Source organism: Topomyia yanbarensis, chromosome 1 (genome assembly GCF_030247195.1).
Source record: "Topomyia yanbarensis strain Yona2022 chromosome 1, ASM3024719v1, whole genome shotgun sequence".
NCBI classification, from domain to species: domain Eukaryota; kingdom Metazoa; phylum Arthropoda; class Insecta; order Diptera; family Culicidae; genus Topomyia; species Topomyia yanbarensis.
The window spans coordinates 192,317,767-192,343,333 of NC_080670.1; the positions used below are offsets into that span (position 1 = coordinate 192,317,767).

The 25,567-nt window shown below is 40.6% G+C and overlaps 1 protein-coding gene and 1 long non-coding RNA gene across 2 annotated transcripts in view; one reads left to right on the plus strand and one right to left on the minus strand.

Annotated features, from left to right (window-relative positions):
- Window positions 1-352: 352 nt before the first annotated feature.
- Window positions 353-25,567, minus strand: part of LOC131685416 (uncharacterized) — a 41,977-nt gene continuing 16,762 nt past the window's right edge. The window contains exon 3 of the long non-coding RNA XR_009304796.1: window positions 353-1,695. This is a non-coding gene — a long non-coding RNA (uncharacterized LOC131685416). The remainder of the gene's footprint in view (window positions 1,696-25,567) is intronic.
- LOC131685365 (monocarboxylate transporter 12-like) overlaps window positions 1,648-25,567 on the plus strand; it is a 420,355-nt gene continuing 396,435 nt past the window's right edge. Inside the window, exon 1 of the mRNA XM_058969054.1 lies at window positions 1,648-2,540. The gene's annotated coding sequence lies outside the window, so the exon portion shown is untranslated. The remainder of the gene's footprint in view (window positions 2,541-25,567) is intronic.

Here is a 25,567-nt window from a genome sequence, read left to right on the forward strand (position 1 = left end):
ACGATAGACGTCTGGTGAACGATTATTTGGACATCGTTCACCGTTGGTCCGACGAGCGTTCGTCATTAAAAGATTTTGAAACCAACCGTTCTTAGGGATGGAAAAGTTAAGAAAAGAAACCCAGGAAGCAGCCGAAAATCTGCTTTTACATAAGTCTACGACAATACGTTTTCGTGAACAGCTGAGCATAGAGCTGTCACGCACGTGATTCCCGCCACTGTATTCTGTCGTTCATCGTGCGCAGTGCTTAGCTCCATCACGGTACTAATGGCAAACCTGCTAGACAAAAGAGAATGAAACGGTTAGCAGTCAAAACAGTAAGCGATGCTTATTGAGTTACGGTTCACACGGCAATTAATTGACAGCAATAAGACGGTTCTCTTCTGATTCTCTCACTCATTGAAATCATTATTGAGAGGAATTGAAACTGACCATAATTTTTTTTCGTTGCTCTGTATTAAAAAACAACTAATCGTAGTATGGACCATTCCCAGCTTCTTGCTACGGTTTAATTCAGTTTCTATATCGATTTTGTTGGCAATTTTCGGCAAGTTTGAGACTAAGAGAAACGCCGGCGTCGGCGGTAAAACATGATGATGAGTTATGTTCTACCATAGACCATGCGGTAGACTTGGGTGCAACGCCCAACTCCTACTCTGCAGAAGGCAAAGAATTCTTCACATTTCCTTTCGATCATGCCCATATGAGCCTGCCTAGTTCTAGTTTTCCGTTCTAAGTTTATAACTAATTCGCTCTAGAATATCTATTTGTCTTTCAATTTCATTGCTTTCGTTTCTCTTAGTCTCAAACTTGCCGAAAATAGCCAACAAAATCGATACAGTAGAACCTTGCGGCAATTAAAACATAGTAACATAACTTAATTCAGTTTCACCATGTACGTGATGTTGTACTGATAGGATTCAAAAGTCATCTCCTAGACAAACAATTTAATTCCGTTAACAACATGCTCCATTATGTTGAGTGTGGCACTGTTAGCGTCAAGTTCCCCGTTTATTATGGAGATAACGCAATCCCATGATAAAAGTAACTGTTCTTGTCGTTCGCTTTACGCCGCTTTAGGCAGAAAACACACTGTATATCGTGACTGGTGGGTTTGATGGTTGATAGTAGACTGTGATTTTTTTTAATTCCTAATTAATTTTTTTTAAATATAAAGGAGAATATATTTTAATGGAAAACCATCTGCTTCACACACTGTGAATGGTCCTTTGGAACCATGCCAGGTAATAAATGTACTACAAACTCAATAAACACAGAATGTAGGTAATAATCTTCTAAAGTATCTTCTCGATTCCCACCTAAGCGCCTTTCTAGAGATTTATGGCCTCACATGTTCACATATATAATAACTTTATCCCGAGTTATTTTACAACGTTCCGTACCTCATTTTCTAGCATTTGAATATTCTGCTGCTCAAACCGTTCCAGTTAACAACCTTGCCAAGTAATTACTCCACATTTTAAGCATTTGTCGTTGGTTGCCAACGCCTCCACCTTTGTCAGCCAGCCACCTTCCGTGAAAACATCCATCAACTGACAGTGATGTAATGACGTTTGCTTTTTATTCCTCCACCATCGCAACAGAGTGCGTGAGCGTTCGTTACTATTTGAGAGCGAATTTCTTGCGGTGCGGTTTTGAAGTGTGGACTCCGGGGACCCGGGGTCCGGAACGTGTCTGAAATATGAAAAGAGTGCATCAAAACAACCAAATTAATCGCTAATGAAAACGCATAAATAATCGCTGGCGGCGAAAAAAAAACGAATGAGTTGTCAACCGCGGTGCGGCCCCTTGGAGAGTTCAATGCGGAATGTGAATGCACCCCTATCCTCCTCCCCTTCGCCGGGGTGGGGGGAAGGTGGATTTGTCAAGAAATAGTGTCAATGTCCAATAATTCATGCTACTGGTGTTGAATTCATATGAGCAGGTTACGCAGGTTCGCAGGCAAAAATTTCTTCTAACGTCCACTAAGCATAGTAGGCGGGGTATGATAGGAGACCCATCGACGCGACGCGACGCGACAGTGCAGTGCAGTCAGTCAGTGCTGGTCCTAGCACCAAATTTTGAACACACAATTTACAGAAGAGGAAAAGTGATAAATCTTGCGGGGACGGCCAGTTCTGTCAAGACGCGACGAGTAATCGGTAAATTAATCAAAATTAATTGCGTGTTGAGTGTGGTGCCTCGGTTAAATTAGAGGGAAAAGCATCCTGCCGTTAGAAGTAAAAGTGACAGGAAGAAAGTGAAGAAGGAAGAAAAGTGCGAGGGGAGACTTGTGCGGGTGAGAGGGGAATTGAATTAATGCGATAGAATGATTTGGCAAGAGTAATTTGGCGGTGTTTTGTATGCTACCGTTTTTTTTTTGTGCCGGGCGATTATCGCTAATGTGTCTAATTCAGGGGGAAAGTGATCAAATTAATGATTCTCGTTTGTTTGACGTGGTTGAAGTACGATGTTACGGAATACGATTAGATTAGAAATAATGCGAAAGAAAGCAAATACCGAAACGGAAATAAATCTCTGTAAGTATGTTTATAGTAAGTTAGCCTGAACACATCAAATTAGTTTTTACTATCTTTAAAATCAATCATTGTCAAGAATAATTGGGGCATTTGACCATAGGCTGTTTTTGTTTTTTTTTCCGATGTAACTGAACTTTAAGATACGTATTCGAACTTTTTTCGCACTTTTGCACGCAAAATAAAAAAAATGTTCCATAAAATTGGATTATTACACTCATACCTTTCATTGAACTACCTTGATCCCAATCCTTTTGCTGGGATAACTGTCAAAAATGCTAGTCCATGTGGCTAAATTCACTGTCAGGAAGTCCGATAGTGTCAAACGAGGATAGGATGTGTTTACATTTTCGTAGAAAATCAATTAAAAAATATTTTGAGGTTTTAAGGGTTGATCACACATATTGTTATATTTAGAAAGATGAGTTCTATTGGTTTATGTAGCACAAAAGGAATGTTATTGTTCATTGACCCAATTCACGAATTGATAAACGAAACAAGACGTGAACTTTTTTTCTGACCCAATTAAATTTGGATAAGAATAGAAGTAGCAATTTAGATAGAAACTTATTTGTTTACATATCTCGTTGAAGTTATTTATGATTGGGCATAAAAGCCAACTGTCCAAATTCCTGTTAAGTGGAAATTTCTGAAGAAGAACCACTCAGCAATGACAGTTGTTAATAGTAAACAAAAGATGGGTGGGTAATGTCTGTGATTTGACCGGGATTTCGGTGACTAAATTTGGATTGTCGGATACGTCTATTTGAAAAATTACTCGAAATATGTAATAACACGTTGAAAATTTTAAAGTGTGTTTTCAAAAAAGTTAATAAATTCAACGAAGGAGAAGGAAAACCTATTGAATACTCTTCATGCGAATAAAATAGTCGCCTTGAAAAGGGCAGGTTCAGTTTTTTCTCGGCATAGTTTTACCTACCAACAAAGAAAAACTTAAATCTTTTCAATCTTCTTTGGCAGCAGAATGGTAAGGACATTAGGCAACACATCCATTCTGGGCAATGATCACGCCGGAGAGCAATTTGTTCAGACTAAATTAGTTATGGAATTTGCGTTTCGACGTCGTCTTATCAGAATCCGACACTAACTTAGTGACAAGACTAAGCTAGCGCCGGATTGACGCTAGCTCCAAAAATCGGAGACACAATTCATGCTCCTTAGTAAACCCCTAGTCAAACGTAATGACTGCTTAGTGGAGAAAAAATAGTTTTTACCAGTCTTCCCAAATGAACTTCGTACAAAATGTTCGCTCTGGTTCTGTGTTCATATTAAACCCACACTTCGTGTACGAACTCAAACACGTTATATCGTACCAAAACACGTGCGCATGTTCGCCTGCACAACTGAACCCCATGTACGTACACAGTGCGCGTACACATAGGACCGTGGCCCAAGCTTTTTCTTTCTCACTCTCATTATCACTAGCGTTGTCTTTTTTGCCTTGTACGAATCGTTCTCGTGTACGCACCCGGTGTACGTACACGGATGTTTGAACTAGAGTTTGCACATCGTTCGCTGTTCGAGGCGAACTTGTACATCGAGACGAAGCATGTTGGAGGTTCAACGCGAGCACGAAATATTGTACACAGGTACAAACTTCTCAATGTTCATGGGAAGTCTGTTTTTTACGTAAATTGTTCTGCACTAAGGAGAAGTATAACATAAGTTGTTCAGCTCTTCGTCATTTCGAATGGCCAGCTACAGCCGACGGGGAATAATCTTTCCGCGGGCTGCCTTTACTTTCAGCTTAAATACTTCGGCGGCGAGATATTCCATTACAGCCGCCTCAACTAAACGAACGCTGGTACCGACACCCTCGATATAGTAGCCCTTTCTCAGCAGACGGTGGATTCGTGCGACAGGAAAGTGGAGACCGATACGAAGCGAGCGTAGGGGAACCCGAGCAAACGAAAAGCCCATAATACCCCCATGATCATGGTCCAAATTCATCCATAAAGCATGGTGTTTTGATAGTGTTTGGAATGGGTTCGACCCATGAAAACACCATCACCATGGTTCAGGAGATCCCATTTAAAAACCATATTCTGGTGTACTTATGGTGTTTTTATAGAGTTGCATGGTGTTTGAACCCATGAGAATTTGCTCGCGAACCCGGATCTGTTCAGACCTACCTAAGCAAATTGCCCTTTTAGGTGAATAGATGTGAAGTAATATCGCTCAAAAGTCCTAATTGTCCAGGTACATTTTGGAGCCATAAAAATTCATTTGCCCCAATCTATGGTAGCGCTAGGCGACGATTTGTGATTTAACCATCTACGCCACAATTCAGACCGTATTTTTTTATTTTTCGTAATGTTTATCTATGAATTTTTTTTATTGGAGAAAATCTTTAAAAAGCAAAAAAACAATAAATCGGTTAGAAAAATTAATCTGGGTAGTCGCAGCTGTCTTTGTTCGGGTGTGGCAATCATGTGCGCCGATGCAAGCCGCTTAATGGTGCTTGATGGATGTGGCGGTCCGAATAGCCCCGTACGCCCATATCGTGGTAAGCGTCTTGAAAATATCTGTGTTTTCACCCAAACAAATACCATTGCTTAAAATAGGAGCCTCAAGCTTTCCAAAAATTTGACCTGCTATTTTTTTCACTTTCATTAACCATTTTTGGGGGAGGGGGATGGTTTCAGTGTGAAAAAACACTTTTTTGGAATTTTTTTTAGAAATTTGGGTAAAGCGAATTGATTAAAACTTTTGTACATTATAATGTCATTTCAAAAACATTCTGTAATTTTTTCATGCAAAAATATTGACAAACGACTCGGTGACGAAGTTTTTTGTAAGAAAGTCTCTGGAAAAACACGATTTGCGGTGTTACCTGACATTCAAAAACTACTCAACCGATTTTTGTCAAGCTTTGCATACACAATTTTTATTCCAAATGAGTAAAAAGCCCCCTTAATTGAAAAAAAATGTCTCAAAAACTCAACGTAGGGGTTAGGTATCTTTTATATAGAATGTGTTTGCAAAGTTTGAAATAAATCGGTAGGGTAGTTTTTGAATGGCAGGTAACACCGCAAATCGTGTTTTTTCCAAAGACTTTTTTACAAAAAATTTCGTCACCGAGTCGCTTGTCGATATTTTTGAATGAAAAAATTCCAGAATGTTATTGAAATGATACATTATAATGTACAAAAGTTTTGATCAATTCGCTTCACCCAAATTTCTAGAAAAAAATTCAAAAAAGTGTTTTTTTTTTCATGCCGAAACCCTTACTCCCTCTTAATCACGCTTTTGCCATTATAATGACTTTTGTTTTGTGGATGCCAAAAAATAAACCACGTTGTACCTGCTTTAAAAAAAAAATCAAGAATGAGATTCAGCTGTCAAGATTAATGTTTTAGTATAGCGATTCCACGAAAGTCAGAAAGCCCCAGGGTTCCCCTAAGTGTGGTGTAGCCAGCACAAATGTAACACGCCAATGTTGATGTACTCGCATACGACCCCCGCGGTTTTGTACTCGGTTCAGTTTACGTCCGAAACCGAATGGGCTGTCCATCGTACGAAATCAGTTTACTTCCATCGTCAAAGAGGTGGAGCTTCGAACGAAAATTGTTCAAGATTTGTGGCTCGATGCATGTAATTAGCGGGAACCAACCAACAACAAGCTTCAGTCAGATGATTTAAAATTGATTTTTCCCGCGTGTGTATGCTAATTTCGACTCGTCGGAGATGAAAATAACAGTTGCCGAAGAAAAAGATTTTTAAATCTATTTCTTGGTTGATGGTTTAATGGAGCTGATAAGGGCTAATTTGTTTTCCAAAAAAAATGCTCAATGGGTGGGAGATTTTTGTTCCAATTGACCCGCGTTACTAGCGCGGAACTGCACAAACTAATTATTACAGTCAGGCCACGGACACGGCTGAACCCTTCTCTCCCGATGTTGAAATGTAGTGTCATGCGATCTAACACTGATAGCAACCTACCAAAATCACAATTCTTTCTGTTCTAGATTTGTGGCTCGTTGCATGAAATTAGCGGTAACCAATCACGCACTGAATGCAGGCGGTTCCGCGACCAAAATCAGAAAGCCTTAAGATTTTCTGAGAAATCGCGGGTGTCTGAATTACCTCTACGATTCTAATAGCACTAGGTTCCCCTATGTGTGGTGTTACTAGCATGAATGTAACACACGAATGTTGTCGCGCTTGCATACGACCCCCGCGATTTTGTACTCGGTTCAGTTTACGTCCGAAACCGAATGGGCTGTCCATCGTAAGAAATCAGTTTACTTCCATCGTCAAAGGGGGTGGAGCTTCGAACGAAAATTGTTCAAGATTTGCGGATCGATGCATGTAATTAGCGGGAACCAATCCCCAACGAGCTTCAGTCAGATGATTTAAAATCGATTTTCCCGCGTGTGTATGCTAATTTCGACTCGTCGGAGATGAAAATAACAGTTGCCGAAGAAAAAGATTTTTAAATCTATTTCTTGGTTGATGGTTTAATGGAGCTGATAAGGGCTAATTTGTTTTCCAAAAAAAATGCTCAATGGATGGGAGATTTTTGTTCCAATTGACCCGCGTTACTAGCGCGGAACTGCACAAACTAATTATTACAGTCAGGCCACGGACACGGCTGAACCCTTCTCTCCCGATGTTGAAATGTAGTGTCATGCGATCTAACACTGATAGCAACCTACCAAAATCACAATTCTTTCTGTTCTAGATTTGTGGCTCGTTGCATGAAATTAGCGGTAACCAATCACGCACTGAATGCAGGCGGTTCCGCGACCAAAATCAGAAAGCCTTAAGATTTTCTGAGAAATCGCGGGTGTCTGAATTACCCCCACGATCTTAATAGCACCAGGTGCCCCTATGTGTGGTGTTGCTAGCATGAATGTAACACACGAATGTTGTCGCGCTCGCATACGACCCCCGGTTTTGTACTCGGTTGAGTTTACATTCGAAACCAAATGGGCTGACCATCGTACGAAATCAGTTTACTTCCACTGACAAAGGGGTGGAGCTTCGAACGAAAATTGTTCAAGAATTGCGGCTCGGTGCGCGTAATTAGCGGGAACCAATCACCAACGAGCTTCAGTCAGATGATTTAAAATCGATTTTTCCCGCATACCTAATTTCGACTCGTCGGAAATGAAAATAACAGTTGGCGAAGAAAAAAAATTAAATTGAATTCTTGGTAGATGGTTTTCATAGCGCTGATAAGGACTAATTAGTTTTCAAAAGAAAATATTCTTTGGGTGGGAGATTTTTGTTCCAGTTGGCCCCCGTTACTAGCACGGAGCTGTGCAAACTAATTATTACAGTAAGGCCACAGACATGGCTTGGTAGAAACCGACTAAAATCACAATTCTTTCTGTTCAAGATTTGCGGCTTGTTGCTTGAAATTAGCGGTAGCCAACCACAAACTGACTGAGATCGAATGTTTTCAAATCTGGTTTTTCCTTGTGTTTTCCTTTACAACCATCAGATGCTAGTAGCAGAGTAACGACACAAACTGATTCATCCTTCAGCCGTGTACAGCTAATAAATATTGTACAGTACCCTAGTAACAATTGGGGTCTTATGGTAGTTTTATAGTCACCCATAAAACTTTGATTGCACTTGTAGCATGCTATAAAACTTCAATTGTTACTTGGGTATTGTACAGGTTTTTGGGGAGATGCTCCGTTCGCTCTAAACAGCTCAATACTAATGATAATGAAATAAATCTGTAGCGGATCTATATTTATAACTTTGCATCATTTTGGTACACCATATTGACGGCTTTGACCGAGATGAGCTGAAAATTTTCACCATTTCCGAGTAGTTTTCGATATAAGCGTTCCAAACCCTACACGACTTTTCTTTTGAAATTTTGAAAATAGGACTCCATTATCGAAGGGTAAGTTGCTAGTCACAACAAAAGAGCAAATTTGCTCGTTCGTTGACTGGTAGCTCAAAATATTCCAAAATCGACCACTAGAGACGCTACTTTGAAATTTTAACCGAATAAAGCTTTAATTGAAATCGTGTATCTCAAAGGTTTCAAATATTGTTCATCTCTACTGTAATGTTTGAAAACATGCAGTGCAAATGAGAAGGTTCTCTTTGTTTACTTTTCTTTCGTCAATAATTCTCGGATGACTCCAGGAATGCCACATATTTTAGTGAAATATCTGTGAAAGAATATTAAAAATATCTGTAGAGGTCTGTAGATGGTTTGTAAATCCTATTTACATAACAACATTAAAGATTGAGCCCGAGAATTGAGATTTCAATTTTGACTCATGTTCAAATATAGTGAATTCCAGTAAAATTTTGCTAAACATTCTACTACTGTTGCAGAAGTCTGTAAGAGATTATCAAAAGTCTGTTAAATACAGACATGTCTGCAAAATTAACATCACTGGTTGACTCGGTTTGCTTAAGAAGTTGACAGTTTCACTGACTCAATATGGCGTCTTTTCATATCTCTCTCAAAATTAAAATTAGTAACTAAAACCATTGTGTGTCTACGAGTTCTGTAAAATTATGAGTAAGTTTTATAATAAAACAGAAAATAAACAAAACGCTTCTCATTTGCAGTTACTTTGTTTTCAAAAATCTTGAAGCTTTCTAGTCAAATTTTAAGTCTGACACAATCCCAACCGAATCTTGTCATAAATCGAAACTTGTTTGTTTAGGGTACATATTTTCTGAAACGGCTTCAACAACGATTATGTCTATCACATTTGACTATCATAAACGTGTGAATCAACATTCCGGCCCCCTTTCTCTTACCCATAACCCATCAAGTGTCTACTGTAGCAGGTTGCTGGCGAAAAGTCAACCATTCACCAGAAGTAGGTAGCAGGAGCAGGCAGTAACAGAGTGGAAAACGTGGTGTGATTGATGATTACAGATCGGAACGAAAACGTGATCATATTAGAGTTCATTAAATGGAATCCAGCTGGTACTTTTTCTGCTAGGAAGTAGATATTTCAGAGCAAGCGAATTGTAGATAAAATGCATGTAGTAACATGCTTTAATCTCTGCCCTTGCAAGCACTGTCACTATTAACCCAATTTTCGATCCAACATTTGCACCTGCTTCCAGTCTATGAAACTTTTTCCTATCAAATCCGACGCCAGGCTTTTATAAGGTGTGTAATGCAAAAAGAATACAGGATAGTACCCCACTCCTGGGAAAGAGCACTAATTTTCCCCGGCTGGATTGCAAATTGCTGTGCTGCGTGATTACCACCGGTCGTCCTATGTTAGCACCCCGACCGTGTCCGCTTTCGGAACGAAAGGCACAAAGGAACCGACGAAACTAGTTTATGCTTCTTTTGATGAAGCACCATTTTGCAGCAGTTTGTCTTTCGGCATCCTTTTCCCTTTTTCTTCGTTATCTCGGCCCAATATGTTGATGCAAGTTTTTGGCTCGAGTTTCTCATGCTCCTCTCCGATGGTGATGCTGCTAACCGGATTTATCGAATATCCCAAGGCCACTCCACTCCTTCGGGAGTATATACACTGCACGCTGCTGGGGTATGTGGGTTAATTGAGAATAGTCAGGATGAGTTATGACTATGCGAACTTTTGGATATTAGAATGCATTGATGTTTTCATGCACTGTCGCTTCCGGATTGGAACTGATTGGGAAAGTATTTGAGCCATCTAACTAAATTTTAGTGCAGGGATAGGTCGTACTGGCGAAGGCAACGGTGGTTGCGTTTCATTCAGTTAGAACTTCGAAAATATTATGTCCATGATAGTTCGTAACATTTATTTAGGTGAAAATATTCTATTGTTTATTCGGAAAAATTCTCACATTTTCCCATTTCAGGTCCGTAGCTAGGATCGACGTCGAAGCAACAGTCAACACGTCAAAATACGCGGATTTAGCAGAATCGCTGAAAATTGCCAATCGACTGTGACAAACGCTATTAAAGTGTTCGGAGAACATCTTACGACTGCTAGGAAACCAGTATCAGGAGGAGGAACCCGAAGTCAGGATACCGCAGTACCCGGAAGAATAGTAACATAAACGTAACCTGACTTTCGGCAACAAATTGAGGATATAACACAAAACAGTGCAAAAAAACCAAGAAACGAGTCGGGCTCGAAACGTACAAGGTTTACAGCGATATCCAATCGAGATGGCAAGTAAAACACCACAGCTATAACAGCAAGAGCGCATACGAAACATACGTTAACACGAATTTTAACAAACTCACAAGTAATGAGTTTTGCACGGCTACCGAAAACAGGACAGGATCAAAATAAGTTTAAGCGGAAAAAATTGCCAAAATCTCCGAAAAAAAAACTTGATTTGGCAGGCAATTTTCACATGTGGCTTGGAAAGTGAAATGTTAATGACAACTGGCGCTATCAATCAGGATATTTATGTTAATTTATGTTTCACTACTACTGACGCAGGAATGGTTTATTTACAACAATAGGGACATAAACATCCAAGCTCACCAGGGTGTGGCCCAATTGAATAATATGAGGCAATCGTTCAGCGCAACTCAGAAAGTACTTTAAAAAGAGAAATAATTTCGAGGCAAATTGCCATTTGACAGTGAAGAAAGTAGACATAGCAGCGGCACAAAACCGGATGGAAGGTATGAATCGTAAAACCGTAGTGGAAAGATAGGAAGCAATAGTTATTGAACTTCAAAAAGAAAAATAGTTTGTTAATTTATATAACAATTTTTAACATTTCCAGCAATTCTGATTGACTACTCTTACACACCCAATCGTGACTCAGGAAACCTTGAACCAACGACTCGTCTTCTCATCTCTCGGCGGGTAAGTCGCTCACTAAATCTAGTTAGCAAAATGTTTGAGGAAGCTACGGGAAAAAACTGGATCGAGTTTCCAGATGGAATCTCACCCAACGTAACCCTGAAGAAGAATCAATGCTTCAGAACCACCGATTTTGCTCTTAAAATCAACAGGACTACATTTGTTTTTCCTCCTGTTTTGGAATCGGCAATACTTCATAAACCCTTCTCTGGATGGATATCGAACATAATATTTCGATTTCATACAAAATCCATTAGGGTCCGAATCTGTCCAGGGTGATTTTGAAGGGATCCGGAGTTTAAAGCAGATTGAGAACTGTTGATCCAAAGCATTTACCAAGGATGGGACTGCTGCATATCCTTGGACAGCTGAAAATGTATGGCATTAATAAACGGCTGATGTCTTTCCTGAAGAAAATTGGACAATCGCCAATTCGCATTCTAACAAAAGCTACGAACCGGCAGACTTCCCAAATGAACATCGAACACCATGTTCGCTCTAGTTCTGTGCTCATATTAAACCCGCACTTCGTGTGCAAACTCGAACGCGCTAATGCGTACCAAACAGGTACACATGTTCGTCTGCACAACCGAACCCCATGTACGTACGCGGTGTTCGTACACACAGGTTCTTGAAACTATTTTTCTCTTTCTATCACTCATCATCACTAGTTTTGACTTATTCTGTTTTGTGTGTGCCGTTCTTGTGTACGCACACGGTGTTTAAACCTAAGTTTACACATCGTTCGCTTGGGTTCGGTGTTCGAGGCGAACCTGTACACAAAGGCAAAGAAAGTTTGATGTTGAACGTGTGCACGAAATTTTGTGCACAGGTGCAAACTTATCGATGTTCATGGGAAGACTGCGAACCGGTATTCAACTCGTAAGAAAGCTCCATGTGAGAATAAAAAGTTTGAACAAAAGAAACTCTCTGACTTTAACGTAACAGTCGTCAAGTGTGCTACCAGATACCAGAGCCTGACAATTCGCAATAAGGACATCGAAAGTCACTGAACTTCAAAAATAAATTAGTTGCAAGTTAATTTATTTAATATTGTTTTACCTTTCCACCCCCGACCCTAGACACCAGATGATTTTGGACTCTTCGGGACTGAGGAAATCAAGACTTGTATTCCTCGAACCAGTACTAAGTCTCAATTGGCACGCATCACTGAAGTCGAGTCTGATTCAAAGCCGGGCGAGATGTCAGGAAATGTGATCGACCTGACTTTGTTCCTTACTACATCCGGTCAGAACAATAATCAACGAATCTGAAAGGAACAGCTCGACTAAGTTTCTAGATGGAATCTCACCCAATGTATCGACAACCGCAACTCTGGAGGCGAGTCAACGTTCTAAACGGTAATAGCACAGGCGCCGGTTTTGCTCTTAAAACCAAAGGGACTACAAACAACCCACTGGAGGTCGCTAAAATACTGTAAAAATGCTGTAAAAATACAATAAAAAACAAAAGCATAATAAATATAACAAAAGTTCTATAAAAGTACACAGTTACCATAAAACACAAAAGTTGTTCTACTACTGCAGAAATATTGTAAGTATCTTCAGAGTACCACATAAGTACTATAAAACTATCATAAAGATACCATAGAAGTATCACCGCTAACCACGATTTCAGAAAGATTTGATCGACGCTCATTTTGTGTAAATTACAGTCGCAAATCGTGAAATCAGTTGACGCTTGGTGTTTGAAGGTAACGGACGGAGCATCTATTCAGGATGTAACTGTATGTTAAGGGAAGACATTTTTTTAGGAGCTGAGATCCAGTTGGTGGATTATTGGATATGGTGTATATCGCTAGATTCGAACTATGGGTTCCAGTGTCCTCACGACATTCCAATTAGATCCCAGACATCATATAACTATTATTTAAAAAAAAAGATTGTGAAACGGAAATCTCCTAATAATTATAAAAATTTCGAAAGATCTAACGTAGCAATTTTCAACCGTGACAGATATCTCGAGAATTTTGCCGAGATAAGGTTAGAATTGTGATATCCTGGCTAAAGCAATCATAGGACATTACTGATGACAGGTATTTTTAGGAAGGACTACCGCGTCTACATACCTGCCGACAAAGTTAAGATCGACGGTGCGCTTACCGATTCGAGTTTGTCATGCATGGGTCTACTGAAGCAAGCATCACTTGCTCCAGTTAGCCCAGTGTGGTAAGTGTAGCTTTTGCATTGCGTGACACAGGTGTTTCTGTTGACGGAAGAGTTCAGATCTCTTACCATGTCCAGTGTACAAACAACACCCGGAGAATCTGAAATGTTCCCTTGAAAAACGCTACACCATTCACCACGGCAAATCTTGGCTCAGGTAGGGAATGACTTTGTCGATCCCCTATAAAGATACCTGTTACTGTTCCTAAAAATTATTCGTCAGATGAGATTCTTTGTAAAAGCTGAAAATTTTCTCTTGAGAAGCCAACAAACGACAGCTTGAGAAAGCGCTAGCACAAAGTCGTAGTAAACAGATACTGGTCTTTGACACCAAACGAACAGTTTCCAGGAACACCAAAAATCTCAAATAGTTCCAAATTTTAACCAGAGATTCAGCGTAAAGGGTGTCCCACCTCAAATTGCATCACGGAAAAAAATAACCCATTGGTTATTTGCCCTTGAAAATTTGGGTAGAAGTAGCTTAGAGTGTATTGTTTACACTATCAGTTTTTCGAAAATTGGAAAAAATAGTGTCTCCCGAAAAGCAACGTCGCTAATTGATTTTACGCAAGCACCTGGAAAATCCCCAAATCTCTCATCGGGACATCGAAAAACAACTCGGAATCGAGCAGTTAACGTTACTACCACACTCTGAGCATTGAACGGAAGGAGAAATGCGATCAGAATGGATGTTCTATTAGTGATCAAGATCAATACGGTCCGGGATATGGCAAAAAAGTTGAATCTGTTCAAGTTTTTCGTTCAGAGAGCCAAGGACCGGTAGGAGCTGCATACATACAAAGTGCAGAAGGTTCTAAATCGTGACGCACGACAAAATACAGTGGGAAAGTTACGGGCCCGGAAACTGTACACCCAGATGCTGACGAAGCGTCATTGTCTCATCATGATCATAGATGATAAGACTTACGCCAAGCGGACTTCCCGCAGCTTCCGGGGCTACTGTTCTTCACCGCCCAGCACAAGTTTGTTCCGGAGGAAGTAAGGAAGCAGAAACTTTCAAAGTTTGCCAATAAATACATGATTTGACAAGAGATCTGCTGATGTGGGAAACGGTGTGCACCGTTCGTGACTACCGGGATTTTAAACGGGGAGATTTTGCTCAAGGAGTGTCTGCAGAAGCATCTACTTCCTCTGTTGAATCGACACGAGGGCCCTGCGATCTTCTGGCCGGATCTAGCTACGTGCTAATATTCAAATGTTGTCCTGGAGTAGCACGAAGCCAACGGGGTCGTATGATTAACATATTGTACAGCTTTATCCTCGAATGTTTGTTCCAGGTTTGCGTAGGAGGCTACCTGTCCAACACAGATGACCTATCTTCGTACTCCTGCTCTATAAAATTGGCTTCTGGAAGAACAGGGCGCTCCCAGCGACCCGGTAAGTGCACTCCTAATGAAAATCATTTCCAAGCTTCAACAATGGCACATCGGACACCTAAACGTGGTTCCATCGTATCCATCTTCTTCGGATGTACAGGAGCTTTGCCGCGACCTACTCTAATTAGGTTGACAAAGCTTTATCATGTTCAATAAGAGACTTTATTATGCGAACATTCACCTCTGGTGCCTTAGTGAAGATCGGGTTACCGACCGTGGTGAGTCTTTGATCGCATGCTGACAGGAAAGGGGAGAAGTCACACAGTGTCTGTTCTCCATGTTAGGAGCGGTTCTAAATAGCGTCTGCCCTGAAACGGATGGCTGAAGAAGAAATGCGATACCTCGTCAGCTATACTCAAGATGGCTAGACCCTCATCACGAGGCTGGGACGTTGACAATTGTTGCAGCCACAATCAAAGACGTGCGATTAAGTAGTGCCCGAACTGGACATGGTGACGCCCTGAAGTTAAGCAAGCTGTTAAACAAAGTAGAAAATGTCTTCGCGCCCTCCGTCGTCTACACATATCTGATCAAAACAGACCGACAGCATTCAGACGATTCCAGGCATCAAGAGCACGAAAATCAATTAACTCTAATCTATATCTATATCTATATCTATATCTATATCTATATCTATATCTATATCTATATCTATATCTATATCTATATCTATATCTATATCTATATCTATATCTATATCTATATCTATATCTATATCTATATCTATATCTATATCTATATCTATATCTATATCTATATCTATATCTATATCTATATCTATATCTATATCTATATATCTGCATATATAAAAATCAATTTTCGTATGTATATGATTTATGGACTCCCAAACGACTTAACCGATTGCCGTCAAAATTTATACATAGTACGCATTCGTTATGGAGCGTGTTTATGTGCTATTGGTTGGGGATTATCTGCCCGCCAGATAGCGCTTCGGAACAAATTGTGTTTTCCTCCTATTTCGTTGAAAGTCGCAGCAACGCGCGCTGGGTATTAGCTAGTCAGATATAAATTGTGACAGAGTTCCCCGAGCAGCCGGCTGAGCTGTGGCGAACAGTGAATATCCTAGGTGGCAATCGACAACGTGGCACAGTCATACTGAAGTGAGCGGACGGACGGAGAAATCGGCGACCTCTAGCTACACCTCTATCCTAAATTACGAACGAAGGAACGACCCAAGTAACCAATAAGCATTATAACGTAGCCTAATATTTGCTTTAGATTAACATATGAAGCTGTCCTAAAAAGCAGTGAAGCCCTAAATACTTATATAATGCTGGTATTATGCCAGAAAAGGCGAAATATAGTGCTATTACTGTGCAGAGATTGACAGCTCGTTTCTGCAGTACTAATGCTATTATATGGCACCAGCGTACAAATGTCAAATTTGAAAGCCTTATATTGGCACTACTAATACTATTAAAAAGCTTCAGTTGGCTGTCATTGTCCACCATGGTTTTAAAACCATTTCTTATGTTTCCTTTCCGTGGGAAAATTTCAAAATCGGGCTGGTATTTTTGATGCCAAATGACTTCAAAATGCATAAAGCGTCAAAATTTGATGTAATCTCACAAAAAAAATTTGAAGATAATTGACTTTTTTGACGATTTTTGTTCAAAGGGGGGAGTAAAGGAAAATTTCAATATCGAATTTGCAATTTCGATGCCAAATGACTTTAAAAAGCATGAAACGTCGAGATTTGATGGAATCCAGAAAAAAAAATGTTTAACGAAAGTTCTTTTTTGGACTTTTTTTATTCAAAGGGTGGAAAATGGATGAGTAAAAAGGACAAATTTTAAAATAAAATGTTCTGTTTAAAACCGTAATTCACTCTGTTCTATTGTAATGAATATCCTTAATGGGTATTGGTTCTCATATGATATGAATGTTTACTAAAAATACCTTTAGTAAGTCTCGAACTGAGGTACCTTGCCTCGTCCTTCACGGTAAGTGCGCTGCGTTTGCTTCCTGGACAATATTGCATATGTTCGATTGAAATGAAATATGCCGAATATGATCTTCAAGAAGAGTTGCATAACAAATAAATCCACAGTATTACAATAGCATTATATCGGCTTTTTATTTGCTCTATAATGGCACTAAATGCACTTGTAAAGCGTACATGCTTTAAAGATCCTTGAAGCATGTACGCGTTATATCAGCTTTATATGCGCTTAAAGAGCAACTGATAAATGCTACATGTCGGCTGTGCAGTTATGCATTATTGATGCTAATATAGAACATTATTGCGTTGTTAATGCTGTAATGGAGTTTTAATGCAACATTAGTGCAAATGTATAGCCAATATACTGCAATGGCTTAATGCTTGTGGTTACTTGGGGAAACGGCAACCGATGATGTATACAAAACTGACAAAACCCCAAAATAAAATTTTTGTGAACTCTCGCCAAACGGTTGTTATCCTATACTTCAGCGACTTAATTTATCCAGCAACATGACGCATCTTGAGATACTCAACAATATATGGCGGTGTAATGTCCCCGATAAAGTCAAATTTGTGTTCGACGATAAATTTGTTTAGAAACTGAGAACCTGGCAAGGTATTTGAAGCTGCGGACTACAAACTAAGATCAACATCTAGGCTGTATAGTGGCACCAGTGAAATTCTGTCCAGATTTGTGCAGTTTCTTTGAAGTCTCCAATGGCGTTCTCGGAAATGAAACCTCCACAAATCCGTTCAGCGCAATAGATTGAAAGACAAACCCAACCCCGAGACCAATAAAAAGGTGAAAAGGAAAGGAGCAAAACAAATACAAATGAAGGCGCGATGATGAAAAATTCCACATAATACACCAATTGATTTCTTCCATCGTCCGTCCAGGGATAGGCTCCACATTGCCGTCAGCTGTCACGTTCGTAATTACGACAACCGGGAAAACTGCACACAAGACGAAAGCAGCGAAGGAAAACAAACCCCCTACCCCTCTACCACGTCAGCTTGTTGGATCAGTGGTGTCCAAGCGTGAAAACCGAGTGAAATCATGTCTAGAGTGTTTTTATAGGTCATGGTCCTTTTTACGAGAGGAGCGGTGTGTAGGTACATGTTTTATGTAGGGTAGGTTGGTAGGTACGTGCCGGACAAGAAGGACGCACTAGAAACCACGGCCGACGGCTCCTAACGTCGTTCGGATGCTAGTAGTGTCTGCCGTGCACCAAACGAACTAACGAGTGCACAGATCGGCACGTTTTTCTGTTAGCACACTTCTGCTGCTGTTTTTTGTTGCTAGTTAGTTATACAACCGCCCAGACACAGTCGCTCCAGTTCTTTCGATGAGGCTTTTCCTGGCGCTGGGGAAACTATCTCGTTGCACTGTTGGAGTTGCTGGATGCGGTCAAGAAGGGATGAAACGAAATGAAAACGGATTTCTGCTCTCGTTTTCACTTCGATCCGGGCGCAAACATTTCTGTGGAGTTGCTGCATCCTGGGAGTCCCAAATTCACGGGGCTAAAGACAGCGAAAGCATTCGGTCGTAATCTGGATGCAGGTCGGTCGGTCGGTTGGTCGGCGGCGCGGTGGTGCCATTCACTGCAGATGAAGGATAGAAAAAAAAACCAGAGCAGAAGTTAAACGACTGGAAACTGGGATGACTTTGTACTTTTCACGGTGGCGAGATAAATTTGCCAATTCATTGAAATGTGACGCTGTTTTTCATTATCCCTGCCAACCGGGACTAAAGATTAATGGCCTATTTGTTACAGGGGGAAGAATGTTATAGTTTGCACCGCTGCACTCACCGATTAGAGGTTCCTGATCCGGTGGTCGTGTTCGTACATTTCGACAGAGAAGCATTCAAATGAAGCATTAGTGGCAGCTCTATATACGTATACAAAGCTGATATAACGCATACAAGCATTAAGGATATTTGAAGTATGTATGTTTTACATATGCCTTTTGGGTTATTGTAGAACAAATAGTGGTCGATTTTTTTTAACGGTCCTCTTTTATATTGACTTGATTAGCAATCATTTAGTTTGCCCTGTGTGAGTTTGTTATCCTTTCAAATTTGCACTCCCGTCACAGTGTATCTCAAACAAGCTACATGTCGCTCCTAGGTAACCTTTCACGTCTAAGTGTTCAGCGTGGATTATGTTTATTTATACTGTGGATTCCATTATTACTGGATAGATTTCTGAAAGCGATGACATTTTGATTTTCTTCCATTTTTTATTCAGTACCGATATTTCGGTACCAAAAATGGATCAGAATTCCAGGGATTTTCAGTAATACCGGTACCACAGCCCTAAGTGAAAGCGAACGTTGCCTTGTTCGTCTGTCTGTGTAGAAAGACATTTCATTTGGAATCTGCAAGTGATCTTTCCACGGATCAATTTTTAACTGGCACTGCGTGGTGTCCCAGCGAGTCAGGCGCGTGCGCAAGGAGAGGGTTTTGGGGGTTCAAACTCATCCTATGAGGGCTTTGAATTACCTTTAAAAATTTCGCAACTTCCTGCTTCGAAAAAAATATACTGAAAGCCTTTTTGACACATACATTGTCACATTTGAGTTCTCCAGAAACAAGTCGTATAAGAATTCAAGAAAGAAACCTCGCAAGGGTGGCTGGAAAGGGATGTAATTCAAGTTGGTCGGCATCTTCGGATCGGTTCACGTTTCGACAAGTTTTGAGTAGACCAGTAGGTCGGTCAACGGGCTAGCAACAGGAGCTAAATTGACAAAACGCGAAACGCGGAGAAAATTGGAATTATCCGGAGAAATTTCACCGCCGATGATCTCTCCTTCGGAGTGACTGGCAGCTCACGAAAATGGGCATCGGTAACGGGAGAAATACCGCCGCCAAGAAATTCTCAGCACCAGCTAACAGATAAATAGGAACGAGTAACGCCAAGAAGGATATGAAACCCTGCTAAAGTGGTTGTGAAGAGATGTTATTCGTTATGGTAGACACTTCCGGATGCGGTTCGTGATGATATTTGCAACAGACCTGAGCAAGTCAGTTATACGGCGAAGGTTGGACAGCATGCAAGAAAAGGCTGACTGAACGATTAACGCAAAATAAAAAAAATAACAGCACAATCTCTACTGAAATAGTATTTAACGATTGCCCCGGATGGACGAGGATTGTGAGAAACAGGAGGTTTGGGTTTAGTCGGTACCCTTAACTACTACAAACCAATCCGACATCACCACGAGCTAGCGGGCATTTACCCAATTTGTTAGGCTGAGTCGATTGGTACGCAAGACTCGGTCCACCAGGCTCAGAAAAATTTTCAAAGTTTGAGTATTTCTATACCTTTCTTTTATAAGAAGCGTAAAAAATCAAAACTCCCTTAAGAATTTTCTGCCCACGGACCTGCTGCGAGTAACGGTGATTGTTGCGATTTATACTCCGATAATGGGACTAATTTCACGAAAGATAACAGCTCAAGCAGTCTTCCCATATGCACATCGCACACAATTCTCGCTCTGGTTCTGTGCTCATATTGTACCCACACTTCGTGTACAAACTCAAACACGCTATTCCGTACCCAAATACGTACACATGTTCGCCTGCACAGCCGAACCCCATGTGTGTACACGGTGTGCGTACACGTAGGTTCAAGGCACTACTTTTCTCTTTCTCACTCTTATCATCACTAGTGTTGACTCTTTTTGCCTTGCGTAAATCGTTCTCGTGTACGCACCCGGTGTACGTGCACGGATGTTTGAACTAGAGTTTGTAAACCGTTCGCTTGGGTTCGATGTTCGAGGCGAACTTGTACATCGAGACGAAACATGTTTGAGGTTGAACGCGTGCACGAAATTTTGTACACAGGTACGAAGCTGTGGATGTTCATGGGAAGTCTGTTCTCAAGAGAAGGGATCTTGTGGCATTTGAATTCACCTGGGACTTCTTACTTCGGAAGAGCGACGAGGTCGGATATTTCTCGGAACCACTCACCCCGAGACATGTATTGATCAGAACGTCTCTGCTAGAGCCTCCGGAATTAGATATAACAAACGTCCCAATGGAGATTGCGGAATTTCTTTTGTCTCGGACTCGTAATTGGGCTTCATGATATACTTGAAACGAACTACGCTATTCTTCAACAGATCCGTAACAGTGTGCCTTAATCCGCTATCAACACCGTCAATCTCAACGTCACGCGATGGGATGTAAACAGTGGATTTGGAATTCATTCATCTAAAACTAGAAACACAGTTCCATATATCATAATAGACTATTATTAAGAGTAGGGGAGAGAAGTAGGCGGAGCTATTTTTAGGGCTAGTTAAACAGTGTAGCATTTTGAAAACAAGGAATATTATTAAAGTCAGAAACTACAACTAGAAAAACATTTTAAATTAACTCTTCTGCCTCGGACTCATAAGGGATGGACTAATTGCGACTCACTATATACAGCTCGCGACCAAAAAAAAGCTCAATGCCGCGAAAACCCTCTCTGCGAGCACAGTACACTGTCTGAACCTAATTTGACCGATATGCTAATCTGCTCATGATTGAAGATGAGGCTAGTAGTACTTAGGTACTCCCGTATCTTCCTGGAAAAGAGCAAATTTCTATATTCAAAAAAAAAAAATATCCGGAGCCAGTGGATTCATCGCTTTGTGACCCGTCAGTGCAGATCATAGTTCATGGTAGTCAGCGTGCTGGTATTTACTTGTGAATATTTTAGGGACATTCAGCGAGTGCTGGTGATTTGGAATTTCAGCTACGAATCTGGCAGCATAACTACGAATCACCCGAGTTCATTAGCATGTGTCCTGGTATAGATAGACGTGTCCATCTTTACCGTGACAACCGACAGTCGGTTGTCACGGTAAAGATGGACACGTCTGTCTATACCAGGATACATGCTAATGAACTCGGGCGATTCGTAGTTATGCTGCCTAAGCTCGACCCTCATTAGCAGAAATAAATAGTGATCCAGCCCATTGCGCAGATGGGATTGGATTTTCAGGGCAATACTTCCACGGTCGGCTGTGTGGAGTTGGGATTGCTTTTGTTTAGAAAACATAGGGTACTCTCGGTGGCCGGCTGCCCAGAGTTTGGAAAGAACCAAAAACTAAACAGGATCTTTTTTTCGAGCGATCGTGTTCTCGAAAACTAACTAGACTACTACCTGAGAGAATATGCTTTACAGGTCGCTTGCTTGGAGCGAATCCTAGACCCTGTTCCCTTCCAAACCACCAACTCCGCGACACCTAATGAAGAGTCTGATGAACCTTCTGTATAAGATTCCTCATTTTATTCAAACGATCGCCGGGTAAAATCAGTACCGACACGATAGAAATCATGAAAAATCATGTCGCGTGATTGAATATTATTGAAGAATATAAGCAGTGCTCCTTATTTTATGAGTAAAAGTTTCTTATTTTGCTAATCGTATTAATACAACAAATGATAAATTTCCCAGATTCTCGGCAGCTGGCTTCCCAGAGCAATTATTACATGATAACGCTATTGGCACACTTACTAACAACTCTCCCCTTCCCGTGATGCATGTGGAGATGCAGAGGATTCCTCGGTCTCTAGTAGCAACATGTATCGGACTAACATTCCTTCCTTTCCCAGAAGATCTGCATTCGAACGTGGCCGGCGTCGGTATTGATAAGCATGCAGGGATCAGAATAGATTGTACAATGTGGCTCATCATGTTATTCCCAAGCATGTTGTTCCAATGAACATTTTGCAACCTAATTTGGTTCTGGTCAATGACGGAGTAGCAACTACGGGCGATCTCTTATGCTTATGCTAAGCTGGACCCTCATTAGCAGAAGACAAAGATTAAGCCCGTACGATATTAAGCCTGTTCTAATGACCCTGTCACTTCTAGTTTTCCGATCTGTTTACTTCACATCCTTGCTCCTTGGCTTTAATTTTCATAACTTTCCCTACCCAGTAATCTCTAGCTAATTGAATGTCGTTAAAATGTATATATTTAGCACTATTTGTCCCACCAGGACACCAAGTCATGTCATGGAACTCGTTTCGTTTAACCTTGATCTGCTGCTTCCAGAATCAACCCTGCTAGATATTCATATTCTTTAATCGGCGGCATCCCTCCCGTCGACGCACGAGTTGTGGAAATTAATGTGTCCTATCCAATTATTTTTTCATGTCAAGTCATAAAGAAACATGAAATGAATTTTTGAGACTACTGTTTGCCAAATAATCGTTAAGTGAGATCAAACGTAGAGATTTATCTAATGTATCATACGTCCTATAAATAGCAAATGGCAAATAGTAGGTTCAGGAGCGCCTTTTTAAAGAATTATAGGTACGCTGGGATTTCTCCTCCAAGAATCACTGATTGTTACCCTCATTAAATATTCGAACCTGCTAATAGCTCATAGGTATTTTCTCCACAAAGCAAACATTTTTCAGTATCTATTTTGCATGCATCACTAAGATGAGACCTTTCTTATTTGCCGCATCGTGGGTTATTGAAACAGAAGGGCACTGTGTGGCTAGGTTGTTTAGGTTAGGTTAAGGCAATTCATCAATGTGGTATAAAAAAAGGAATAGGGAAAGGAATTTTGTCAATGGACGCGTGAACTTTATTCACTTTCGAAGGATGTCAAGAACAATTTCTCGCAATCAAGTATCTTTATTTCTTCGAGAATAGTACACTTGAAACGACCTACACCGAACTTCAATAGATTTGTAACAATGGGACTTGGTTCGGTGGCAACCCCGTCAATCTCAACATCACCCGATGGGATGTAGACGCGAGATTTTATCTATTCCAGTTATTTAATGCGGCACGTTTAGTTGTTTCATATTTTAAATTTCTTAAAACTAGGGGAAATAATTTTACAACTATTCTAAAACTAGAAATACAGCTCAATATATCAGCGGAAATAATTGAATTTTATTAAGTTTAAATAAAGGTAAATTAGAGCTATCTTTAGTGCTAACATGAAACTTAGTTGACTTTTACGATCTCTCATTGCAGAGAATTGAAACATTTTCAGCATTTGTTAACCTTTTAATGTGCCCTCTCGGAAAATCCGGTAGTACAGTATCCTTCGCATAGAAAATATATGTCTGTACTGCATTAATAATTGAAACCACTTCCATTGACCTATTTGGCCCCTTTTCTGATATGTTTTGTTATTCCCAGTTTTCAGCATCAGCAGACACCAGACAGCAAGCAACCAACCACCACCATGCTATGGATGATGGCTTTTCCCGACTCGAGCGTCTCTGGAAAAACGAGGCAATAGCTTGGGAGCCATATTACCCGAAAGGGGGGGGGGGATCTGATTTAAGATGCTATGACTTCTGCTAACAACAGCAGCAGCAGCGTCTTGTTTGTTCTCGATACTCTCAAGAAATTGCAGCAGCCCTGGTTTCGTCTTCCTTGAACTGGCGCACAATTCTTTTGATATATGTTTGTAATACCATTTCATTGGTGCTGGTGGAAACAGAAACAGATACTGTAGATTTATCTTTTGCAATGTAATGCAAATAAATTCTGTGAATTTTATGTTCCACAGAATTATGCCTTTGGCAAATGTTTGGTAGACTATATTCCTGAGCAGAGGTGCTGGGATGACTATTATTGTACATGACTAACAGGTACGGAACGTGGGAATATTTCCTTCGTTCTGCTCTCAACCCGAGCTGGCTATTAAACTGTTGGGATAAAATTCCAATTTTCGTTTCGCTTCATTACATTCTCGGTACTACATTCCAACAGGAACGTGACCTTCATCTTAAAGTAGCGATATTAAGATTATTCACTCTGAAATTATTTCGTGCTAATCGTATGACAAACGAAGAGTTAAATTGGGACCGGGCTTATGCAACGTGCTACGAGTAGTCGTCTTTTAGGCTGAAATTTTCATTCAACATACCGCGCCAAAGCAGATACAGCTTATCTTTCCTTCCGCCGTTCAATTCTTAAACGTATTAAATTTCTTCCTCGCCGCTCGGTGAAAGCAAAAAACCTTAAACCATCAATGAAAGATGGACTGTAAACAGTTTACATATTCCACCTGAAACTGCCTCTGCCAGACTTTAGTACCTATGTAAACGTTTTACGGAATTTGGCCCCGCACCAGTTGGTACGCCGTAGCGCAGCGATAAAAGCATATTTCGGAAAATGTTTCAAGGCAACGCAAACGCTGCGTTTAAGTAGGCGGACGAAAACCCTCGCCATTTTTCTGAATCACTGTTGCCTTGAATGTTGCGAACAGGCAGCCTTGGAAGTTTTATTAAACGACAAACCCACATCCACCACAGCCTCCTTGGACAAGCTTGATGACGTTCTTCGGTTTTCTACTGAGCCAATTTCTCTAATGTGTAAGGTGTACACCGTTGTGACGCGACGGCCTAATTCCCTAGAATTTATAGCCTTTATCAGACAAATCTCGTGAAGCATTAGCACGGAACGTAAGTAGGTAGGTATCTAGTAGGCGGCGGTACATGCCAGCTCACGTGTTCATGTCAGTGGTGGTGTGAAAAATTGGATACCTACAACTAACACGGAAAATGCATTTGTTGAAACTAGTAGCAGCCGATCCTGCGTTTTCCAAACGCTTCCGCCCCGGTGCTGTATGGCACATATGAAACCCATTGGAATGAAATTTCTCACTTTTAATCTGAATGGCAAATGGCAGCGTGAACGCATACGTGCACCCAAATTAGTTATATGGGAAAAAGGAGGAA